Source organism: Hevea brasiliensis, chromosome 7, assembly GCF_030052815.1.
Source record: "Hevea brasiliensis isolate MT/VB/25A 57/8 chromosome 7, ASM3005281v1, whole genome shotgun sequence".
NCBI lineage: Eukaryota > Viridiplantae > Streptophyta > Magnoliopsida > Malpighiales > Euphorbiaceae > Hevea > Hevea brasiliensis.
In genome coordinates this window covers 39,719,075-39,730,926 of record NC_079499.1, presented here as the reverse complement: position 1 = coordinate 39,730,926, position 11,852 = coordinate 39,719,075, and positions in this window count along the sequence as shown.

Sequence of the window (11,852 nt, the reverse complement as noted above, 5' to 3'; positions counted from 1 at the left end):
CACACAATTAAATTATGATTCAAATCAGATTTTTAAAAATTGTTTGAATGTGATTCAAATCTGAATTTTAAAAGTTGTTTGAATGTGATTCAAATCTGAATTTTTAAAGTTGTTTGAATCATATTTAAATCTGATTTTTTAAAATTGATTGAATAAAATTCAGATCTGATTTTTTAAAAAAGGTTTGAATGTGATTCAAATCTGATTTTTAAAAAAATGTTTGAATGTGATTCAAATCTGAATTTTTAAAGTTGTTTGAATGTGATTCAAATCTGAATTTTTAAATTTGTTTGAATGAGATTCAAATTTGAATTTTTAAATTTATTTGAATCATATTCAAATCTGGATTTTTAAGTTGAATATGAGATATTCAATTTAATTTAAGTATGTATGTTTTATTTAATTGTTAAATAGTGATATGCATGATGGATGATCATGGACTATAAAAGACCAATGTGATTGGATTTATTTCTTTTATGTTTCTTTGGGATTGTAAATTAATTAATTTATTTTAATTTATTTTGGGCATGTATTATTAAGTTTGTAATAATTTTTGGGTTGTAATTTCATTTATTTAAGTTCTTGTAAATTCGCCTTGGTATGCCAAGAATTACTATGTAATATTGGATTGCAAGAAGTTCAAGGAGGTCAAGAGCATTGGTGGGACCAGTGGGAGGAATTCAAGATCAAGTGTTGATTATGTACTCCTTCAGCAACTCTTGTAAAATGAATGAATGAATAAAATGCACCTAGGAATGCCCTGATTCAATTCTTGGTGGCTCAGAATTGAATCCCTTAGAAAGTCCATGATCATACCATATTTACTGCTTATCCATGAATGCATGAGATGTATGGGAGTGTATGCAATTATATGATATATGCATGCTAAATAGATAATGCGCAAAGTGAGACCTTAATAGTAAATAGAATGACCATAAAATCTTCCAAACAAATGATTAAGTTGGAAATGCTATAATTAAAGTAATTATAACATAGGCCCTCCATTGGGGCAATTATTTTAAGAAATTTTAAATAGTTGCATGAGATGCAATTAATTTAAGAGATTTTCTTAAGAATAATTGTTAAGCATGAGATGTTGTAAATATGTAAATGGTTTAGTGGCCAATATTGGATGTACCTGAGGACATTAAAATTATTTGCATAATTACTGGCTCAATGGGTTGAACTTAACTAATGCAAGACAAGTCAATAATGGATGTACCTGAGATTTTGAGCATTAGGGGCTAGGTAAAGGATTGAACCTCACATGAGATGTGATGGGCAAAGAGTTGCTCACTTATAGTTTATTGTAATTCCAATAATGGATGTACCTGAGGATGATCAATAGAATTATAAGAATTCAATCACCCACTAGAAATCCATCCAACTAGGATTTCCGTTTTCTACTTTGGAAGTGTAGGATTAGCTAAGTTAGTGGGAGGACCAATTTGATTAAAAGACCATAATCATTTTGGTTAATTACATGATACATTTACTAATTAATCTGGTTATTTTCTGCAGTTAATTTTCTGATAAAAATGAGCACAAAACAACCACCACCATCCAATATCCTTGCAAGCATACTTGATCACAATAGGTTGACAGGACCTAATCTGTCTGATTGGCTAAGAAATTTGAAACTTGTCCTGAACCTTGAACATATAGGATATGTTCTAGATTCAAATGTTCCTGGTCCCTTACCTCCAGAGGCCACACAAGAGGAACATGAAACTTTGGACAAGTGGAAGGAGCATGATATGAGAGCTAAGTGTTACATGCTTGCTTCCATGAGTAATGAGTTACAGAAGCAACATGAGAACATGCAGAGTGCGAGTGAGATCCTCCTTCACCTACAAGAGTTGTATGGTGAGCACAGCAGGAATGCTAGGTATGAGATATCTAGACAGCTATTCCGTATGAGGATGTCTGAGGGACAGAATGTTGGGGATCATGTCCACAAGATGATTCGGATGATTGAGCAGTTGGAACATCTTGACTTCAACATGGATTTCCAACTACAGACGGATTTGATCCTTCAGTCCCTTCCTGAGTCTTTTGGAAATTTTGTGACAAATTTCCATATGACTAAACAGGAATGCACCTTAGCTGGTTTACTCAACATGCTGGTTATTGCCCAAAAGAATATGCCAGGCAATAAAGGAAAAGAGGTAGCTTTGGTTGCATCTTCTTCTACTGGAAAGTCCAACAAGAAGAAGGGCAATAAGAAAAAGAAATCTCATATTCCTGGTCCTTCTAAGAAAATAGCTAAATAGAAAGGGAAGACCAAAGCTGACAAAGGCAAAGGAAAGTGTTTCCACTGCCAATAGGAAAGTGTTTCCATTGCCAGTAAGAAAGTGTTTCCACTGGCTAGAGTATAGCAATCTAAAAGAATGCAATGCCATGGTGAAAACCAACTCAAGTTCAAAATATATTTGGCACTTAAGGTTATGTCATGTTGCAGAAGATAGGATTGCAAAACTGGAGAAAATGGGGATTCTATCCTCATTGGGCTCTGAGCCTACTCCAACTTGTGAATCTTGCCTTCAGGGAAAAATGACTAGATCACCCTTTGTTGGACAGGGGCTAAGAGCTGAAAATATTTTAGAGCTAATACATAGTGATGTATGTGGTCCATTTAAAGAAATGGCTAGAGGGGTTTTTCATTATTTTATTACCTTTACTGATGATAAATCAAGGTTTGGGTATTTGTATTTGATGAAATACAAACATGAATCTTTTGAAAAGTTCGAAGAATTTAAATCTGAAGTAGAAAATCAAACAGGAAAGAATATTAAAGCTCTTCGATCAGTTCGTGGAGGTGAATATTTGAGTACTGAATTTGATGAATACTTGAGAGAGCATGGCATTGTTTCTCAACTGACTCCTCCAGGAACGCCACAGCTGAATGGTGTATCTGAAAGGAGAAATCGTACCCTATTGGATATGGTACGTAGTATGATGAGCTATACTGATATGTCAATCTTCTTTTGGGGATTTGCATTAGAATCAGCTTTGTATATTCTGAATAGGATTCCATCAAAATCAGTTTCTTCCACACCTTATGAGATATCGCATGGAAGAAAACCAAGTCTTAAGCATGTTAAGATTTGGGGTTGTCCAGCTTATATCAAAAAGCTGAACACTGATAAATTGGAGACCAGATCAGAAAAAGGTCGATTTGTTGGATATCCAAAAGATAGTTTTGGATATTATTTTATTTGCCTACTTCACAAAAGTTGTGATAAGTAGAGATGCCACATTTCTTGAACAACAATTTGTCCAAGAAGGAGGCAAAGGAAGGCAAATAGAGTTAGAATTGGAGAATTCTGACCAACCAACAGATCAGATGGATATAGATCTATCTAGTCAACCAATACCCGTTGATGAAACATTTACAGCTGTTCCTCGTAGAACAACCAGGGTATCTCACCCACCAGTGAGATATGGTTTTCTTCATGAAGAAGAACAAGAGTTGTCTACTCATGAAGAAGTAGATCATGGAGATGATCCACTTACCTATGAAGAAGCTATATCAGATATAGACTCTTCAAAATGGATTGATGCTATGAAATCTGAGATTGATTCCATGTATAAGAATCAAGTTTGGGATCTTATTGACCCACCTGAAGGTATTATACCTATAGGGAACAAATGGGTTTTCAAGAAGAAAATTGGTTCTGATGGAAAGGTAGAGACCTATAAGGCAAGGCTAGTAGCGAAATGGTTTCGCCAAAGGCAAGGAATCGACTATGAGGAGACTTTCTCGCCTGTTGCCATGCTTAAATCAATTAGGATTTTATTAGCAATAGCTGCGTACTATGATTATGAGATTTGGCAGATGGATGTCAAAATAGCTTTTCTCAATGGATACATTGAAGAAAAAATTTTCATGGAACAACCTAAGGGATTTGAATCCCAAGATGGTTCCAAGGTATGCAAGCTAAAGCGATCCATTTATGGGTTGAAACAAGCTTCGAGGAGTTGGAACATCCGTTTTGATGAAGCCATTAAGTCCTTTGGTTTTATAAAAAATGAGGATGAGCCATGTGTATATAAGAAGGTTAGTGGCAGTGCTATCACTTTCCTTGTCTTATATATGGATGACATACGTTGATGGGTTATGAGACAGGTATGTTGACGACTATAAATGTTTGGTTGTCAAATACATTCTCCATGAAATACTTAGGGGAGGCAACCTATATTCTTGGGATTCGCATCTATAGAGATAGAGCGAAAAGAATAATTGGTTTATCCCAAAGTCTATACTTTGAAAAGGTGTTAAAGAGGTTTAACATGCTTGATTCCAAGAGAGGATTGTTACCAGTGAGACATGGTATCCATCTTTCTAAAGAGATGTCTCCAAAGACACCAGAAGAAAGAGATAAGATGGCCACGATTCCATATGCTTGGCTATTGGAAGTTTAATGTATGCAATGTTGTGTACTAGGCCGATATCGCATATCTTTATTAGTTTGACTAGCGGTATCAATCCAATCGGGTTTGGAACATCGATAGTCATCAAGAATATCCTTAAGTACTTGAGAAGAACTAAGGATTTATTCTTGATTTATGGAGGTGGAGACTTGCAACTAGATGGTTATACTGATTCTGATTTCCAATCAGATATCGATGATAGAAAGTCTACCTCTGGATATGTGTTCATTTGTAATGGAGGTGCAGTCAGTTGGAAGAGTTCCAAACAGAGCACGACTGCAGATTCCACTACGTAAGTGAGTATATTCTTTGCATCGAATCTTTGCAAAGGAAGCTGTTTGGATAAAGAAGTTCGTGACAGAACTTACAGTAGTTCCTTCCATTGAGTCAGCAGTTCCACTACACTGTGACAACAATGGAGCAGTCATACAGGCTAAGGAACTAAGGTCTCACCCAAAATCCAAACACATAGAAAGGCACTACCACATTATCAGAGATATAGTTGGGCAAGGCGATATAGCCATGCAGAAAATAGCATCAGCTGAAAATCCAGCTGATCCATTCACTAAGCCTATGTCACAGACTCAGTTAGACCGACATCTTGAGAAGATAGGTCTAAGATATTGTAATGAATGGCTCTAGTGCTAGTGGGAGATTGTTAGTAGTATGCCCTAGAGCATATCATTTAGTATGTATCTTGTACATATTTTTATTAATAAAAGGCATTTCCACTTTTTCGTTTACATAATATATTTATGTGTAATAGAAAAGGTCCATTGATATTTTGTTAGAAATATTATTCTTAAGTTATTAAGAATATGAGTGACAGTATTTCTAGGACAAAGTATCATAAATAGGTTCACAATCGAGGATACTTCATAATAAGGACATGACTTATCGGAAAGATTGTATTCATGTTTGTTCCCAAGTTATTTATATGAGATATAAATAAGATGGAATGGTGAGTCTCATGCCATATAACAAACATGATAGGCACTTATAAATGATAAGTAGGCGAACCGGTGACACTTATGACAAGCACATGGAGTTTACTCTTGTCAATGTTTTGTCATAAATCATATCGAGGCATATAATCTTTAGACACGAGATAGCATAGTTATCTTGTATATAGGTAGTTTGAGTTTGATCGCTTTCATACTTGTACTGTGTATGGGTATATGGGCATGTGTTGGCTCCTACTAGTTATATATGGAGGTAGGTGTTGATCAAGATGGAATCTGTTCCTCTAAGTAAATAGAGATAAAATCCTATGTTCATTTAATTGTTCTTAATGTTTCAAGTTCTGGCCAGACAGATAGATTTATTCGTAAAAGAGTTTACGATGAGAAAATATTTTTAATCAAGAACTGGAATTAAAAGAGAACATAATATTCATAGCAAATGGAGTTTGACATAAACCATGACTCGGCTTGAGTTGGGATTTTGTATGAGAGAGATTCTAGTGCATGGTAACATATGATTATAGGTTCATTTAAGGTAAACCTTATTACTAATTGGGTGGCTATGGCATGCTATGCTAGGTGTTAACCATGGTCTATGAGGTTCATAAAATGATTTAGAGAAATCATTTATGGTAAGAAAGAGTTCTGATGATATTAAGAGTTGATATCATGTCTCATTGCCAATTAGTGATGAGCCTAGTAAGTCACACACATACACAAGTTATCACCTAATTAAATATGATTTAATTAATTAATTAAAGAGTTTAATTGATTAATTAAATAGGTTTGGTTTGCAATTAGTTTGCAAAGTCCCTAGCATGACTTGAAACCAAATCTAGATTATTGGATGTATAATATAAGTTAAATTTATATTTAAAGTGTTTAAATATGAATTTAATTAATGAGAAATTAATTAATAGAGATTAATTAATTAATTTATATTTGATATAAATTAATTAGAAGAAGAAAATAATTATTTTGGGTTAAGAACTCAAAATTAAGACACAGGGGCATTTTGGTCATTTTGCAGTGTGACACGTGGCATCATGAGATGGTGACACATGGCATAACACATAAGCTTGCCAAATGTTTTTTTTTAATCATGTAAGATGATTAAAATCAAGATTAAATATAGGTTTGACACTTGGCACAATGTGATTGGGTCACTTAAACCTAGAGCTAATCAAAGGGTGACATGTGGCAAGGGTTTAATGTGTTAACCTAGCTATTTAAGTGTTGTTATGAGAAAATAAAATACAACCAGCAGCCACACTCCTTTGTCACGCCACTTTGAGGGTTTTTATCTCTTCTTCTTCATCTCTTATCAATTCAAAGAGATTAGCCATCAATCTCTTGAATTAAGAACACTAGAAATTGTTTTTAGTGTCCTGTTTACATCTTTAATCTCTTAAAAGGCAGAACTTGATTTTCTAATTAATAGAAAAAGCTTTAGAAGCTATTCAAGGGCTGCCATAGGTGTTCTTGGTATGGACAAGCTAGAGGGACAACATCCGTGTCTCAAGACGAATCTCAAAGCGCAGAACGCTGCGATTGCATCAAGAGGTTAGTGTAATCGTTCTTGATTTAATCTAGGGTTCTAAAATTAATCTGATTAATTTTAAAATCTTAAATGGCAAATACAGATCCAAAAACATATTAAAAGAGTTTTAATATGTTGTTTATCATTGAAATCAAATAGATAAAAATAAATCTTGCATGATGCATGTGACCCTAGGTGAAAATTTTTGAATTCAATGGTATAAACTTGTGTTTTTCACGCTTCCGTTCCTTCACTCTAACCATCTTCTCTCCCTCAAATTTAACTCTTTTTGTGTGCCCAAGTACTTCAAACTTTTATGAAATGTGTATATATAACATCTCTCCCCATACAAGTAATATCTCCAGATCTTCAAGGCAAAGACAATGGCTGCCAGCTCCAAGTCATGTGTAGGATAATTCCTCTCATGTGGTTTTAGCTGGCATGAAGCATAGGTAATGACATTCCTATCTTGCATCAACACACAGCCCAATCTGTTATGAGAAGTGTAATGCCCCTATGTTCGGTAGTGCGTTCTACTGTTCCTATGACCAGTGTTGTCCGGATAGCTAGGATGCCTAGAACTACACTTAGATATGAGTGAGGAGACATAAAATAATGAAATACAAGAAAAGGAAATACAAGAAAAATAAGGGAAAAATAATAGCAATGAAATATAACCAAGTTAAACGAGCCGAAAACCATAGCGATGGGTGACCGCACCGAGAAGTTGTGGCGTAGACAGTTGACTAGCCCTGGATGGCGAGGAACCCTGAAAAGTATTTTTAAGACTTAAATAAATATCTATCGTAGCATAAATATCATTAGAAATATCAAAAAAAAAATTAATTGATTAGTACAAAGAAAAATGAGAAATCGAGAAAATGACAAAACTCGGTGTCACCGAAAAATCGAGAATGCAACCCGAACAGGGGCATTGTGGTCATTTAATACTCCGAGTTGTCTTTTGACCTAAATGTCCATTAAAAATAAATGATGTTACACTTGGAAAATGTCATAAAAAATTAAATTAGTGGTACATAGTTTAAATAGCAAAAGATAGGAGTTAAATGTGGGAATTTGAAAACTTTAGAATAAAGAAACATTAAAATGGGTGATAGTGCTCCACTAAGTCCATTAAGTGGACCATTAACCTTCATTTAGACAGAAAACTTCATCTTCTTCAACCTTGCCAAAAACCAGCCGAAATTTCCCTTGAAAGAATCCTCCATGGCCGTCCATGGCCAAGCTCCATTCTCCCATCTCCAAGCCCCATTCTCCCATCTCCAAGCCAATTTCCTTACATATTCCTTCACTAAAGTTGTTCTACACAACTTGGGCAGTAGATAGGCAGCAAGAAAATTAAGTTTTGGTGAGGTTTTGAAGAGTTTCATAAGTGTTAAGTATGTATTTTTAATTATTGTTTCATTAAACTTTGAATGGATGTTATGGGTAGTTGATTTGTGATAGGATTTTTGAAGTTTAATGAGTTAAGGGAGAGGTACATTTTTGGCAGCCATGGAACTTCAATAAGAGCAGTTTATCCTTGCATGTAAATGGTAGATTAAAGTGTTGATGTAAGTGTTTATGTGTGTAGGAATAAATTGGATAATGTATACTAGATGTATGTGATAGTACACTTGATTTTGGAAGCTTGGAAACTAATTGAAGGAGATGTACAATCGGCAACTTTGAAGTGTAGATCAAAATGTGTTGTTTCATGGTTTGGTTTATGGAATTATATTGCTGAATTATGGTGCTTGTTATGGCAGCATGTATATGTCTATGAAGGTTTGAATTTGGACATGTAAATGAGCTATGTCATGTGGTTAAATTGTTTGTAATTGGACTTGGAAAATGCTGTACCATAATGTGCATATTGAGAATGGTTATAAGCTGCCAAAATGACCAAAAATGAGTTACTAAATGTGTTTATATTATGGTACAAAACAGAAATGACATAGAAGAGTGACTTGGTAAGCATAGGATATGTAATTGGTAAAGGATGAACAATATACAATAGGGCAGTGTATGTTTTGGCTTAGAACCTTAAGTGTGTGACTCCAATTGGAGGTGAAACTAGGCACAAAAAGTGCCAACTTTCATGAAGGAAGCTTACCAAAATTCTGCTTGGAAGGTGACTTGAAAAATGACCAAATCCGGATTAGTGCTTTGTAGGCTTGAAAATTGACCATTTGGGCAGCAGTTGATGTTTTGGCCATAACTCACTCAAAACAAGTCCAATTGACCTGAAATTTTTACCATGAATAGTTTAGACATATATCTACAATTATTATGAAGACACCAAAGCCTAGAAATGGCCAAAACCAAGCCAAATAGCTTGCACAAGTTCAGGTCCAAAAACTGGCCGAACCAAAAGTGACCTAAAAATGACATAAAGTGACCATTTTGATACATTCTGTCCAGCATTGGTAGATTGACCATAGCTTAGTCTACATAACTCAGAATGACCTGAAATTTTTCCCCACGTGCAATAAGACATAGACCAACAAGTTTGTAGTTTTGACCGAAACCTGAAAACTGAGAGAACTAGGTCATCCGACTAGGTTAAATTAGTGTACTGGAATCCGACAAATTGCAATAAAATGCAATATAGATGAAAATGAATTGGGTAACATGTACCAACACTAAAAGGATATTAAATATGACACATTGGTAACATTAAAACCTACTTCACCTAAAGTGCATCGAGGGTCAACATTTTAAGTTGACTAAGGAAAATAATAGAATTCAATAAATTAATTATTGAACCTTATTGTTAGAGACAGTTTAAATGAGTATTGAAACACTTCAAATTGTGTGTTTCAGTTAGCAAAGACTCAGGGAAGGGGAAGGAAATACTGAGTCAGGGCTAAGAGACAATTATCAGAGGTTTGTACACAACAGTTATTTCTTTTGAATTTTCAACTCAAATAAATTATGACTATTTGTATATTATTATTTTAAATTGTGAGAAATTGTTTAAATTATATTTGATGGATACTTATTGATTGAAAAGCATTGTAAATGGTTTGAAACCACAACTATCATGTATATTGATTGAATTCCTCGCTAACTTGTCTAGTGGGATGAATTGAATTCCCTTTCTGGCTGAAGTGTTGAGTTGTGTTCCTGTTGAGGACGAATAGAATGAGTACTCATATTATTGCTAGCTAGCTATGTTATTTTTCACTAGCCATCGGCTTTTGGGATGAATTGAATTCCTCATTAGCCATCGGCTTTTGGGATGAATTGGACTTTGGCAACATGATTAAGCTGTGTGTGTGTGATTTATTGATATTATTGTGATATTGTGAAATAGAGTTTAAATTCTTTATGACATTCATTGTCTTTGAATTTAACTATGGTTTTAAGTATCCATTATTATATGACTTATGATTTGTGGTTTAAAGTTACATTGTGTTAATGTTGTGCACCACTGAGACATTGGCTCAGCAATAGCTTTTCATTGCTGTCACAGGTAGACAGACTGACAGGGCAGCAGACTAGGCTGCTAGTACTACAATGAGAGATCATCAGGTATGTTGAGTATACCATATTTTACATTTTGTATTGTAATGTATGTTCACTGTATGTATATAGTGTTCTTGATTTTGAGCAGTTGTAAATTAAAATTGTAGATTGAAGTTGTAAAATAAATTATAAATTATTTTGTTTTGTAAGTATTGTGATATATTTCTTTTATCTCAGCCTTTGAAAACACTGAAAAATTATTGTGGATTTGAGTTGACAAATGTTGAGAAACATATTGTGTTGATTAAATGTTGGAGTTTGAGATTGAGAAATATATTTGAAGTGCTTTTTACAGGTTTTTTGAAGAACTGTTTTATTCAAAATACAGATGGCACTCTGCCAAAATTTTTACAGAAATTACTAATAATTCAACTGTGTTAGCTGTTTCACTTCAGTTCAAAAAAATTTTTTTTTAACACCTGTAAATAGTGCTCACCACTGTAAAAAGAAGTAAAAAAAGTTTTAAAATCCCTTGTAGTGTATTTAATGGGTTATCAGTAGACGAAATTGGTAATTCATTAGGTATACTACGGGATCATGTTATGCCTTACAGAGGGGTAGGGTGTGACATGTTTAAGTGGTATCAGAGTAAGTTTTTAAATTCTGTTTTCACCTATAATTTGAATATTTTTTCTTCATAGTACAACTGCTTAATGTCATTATTTGATACATATAGTATATTACATTATAAATATGCACTAACAGGAGGAAATCTCCTTGTGTTATTGTTAAGGAGGTTTAAGATCCTCGCATTGACTATGGAAGGGGGTGATCGTTCAGTCGATCAATCTATAGGGGCTGAGGTACAAGGGGATGCCCCAGCCCTACACAATGTCAGTGGATCAGCAGCACCAGCCCCTTCAGTACCGCAATTTCCTGCTCAGTTCGCTTAGCAGATGGCTGCAATGTTTCAACAAATGGCTGGTAATGTGCCTACTCAAGTCCCACTACAGACACCAATGGTATAACCACAGTCTTCTGCTAGGTAGTATGACAAATTGATGAAATATGGGGCTACTGAGTTCAAGGGGATAGTAGATCCTCTAAAGGCAGAACAGTGGTTAGAGAGAATGGATAGGGTGTTCAAGAAGCTACATTGTATAGAGGAGCTCAGGTTTGAATATTCAGTATCTCTGCTACAGGGGGATGCATATGGCTGGTGGAAAACCATTCCCCACATTTTGGTAGAACCTTCAGTGCTAACATGGAATGATTTTCTATGGGAATTCAGACAAAAATATGTCCCTGATGCTTATGTGGACCAGAAGCTGTAAGAGTTCCTAAGTCTGAAACAGGGGAGTAGATTAGTGGCTGAATATGAAAGGGAATTTTCCCGCCTAAGCCATTATGCAGTAAGTGTACTTTCTACTAGTAGGGAGAGATGC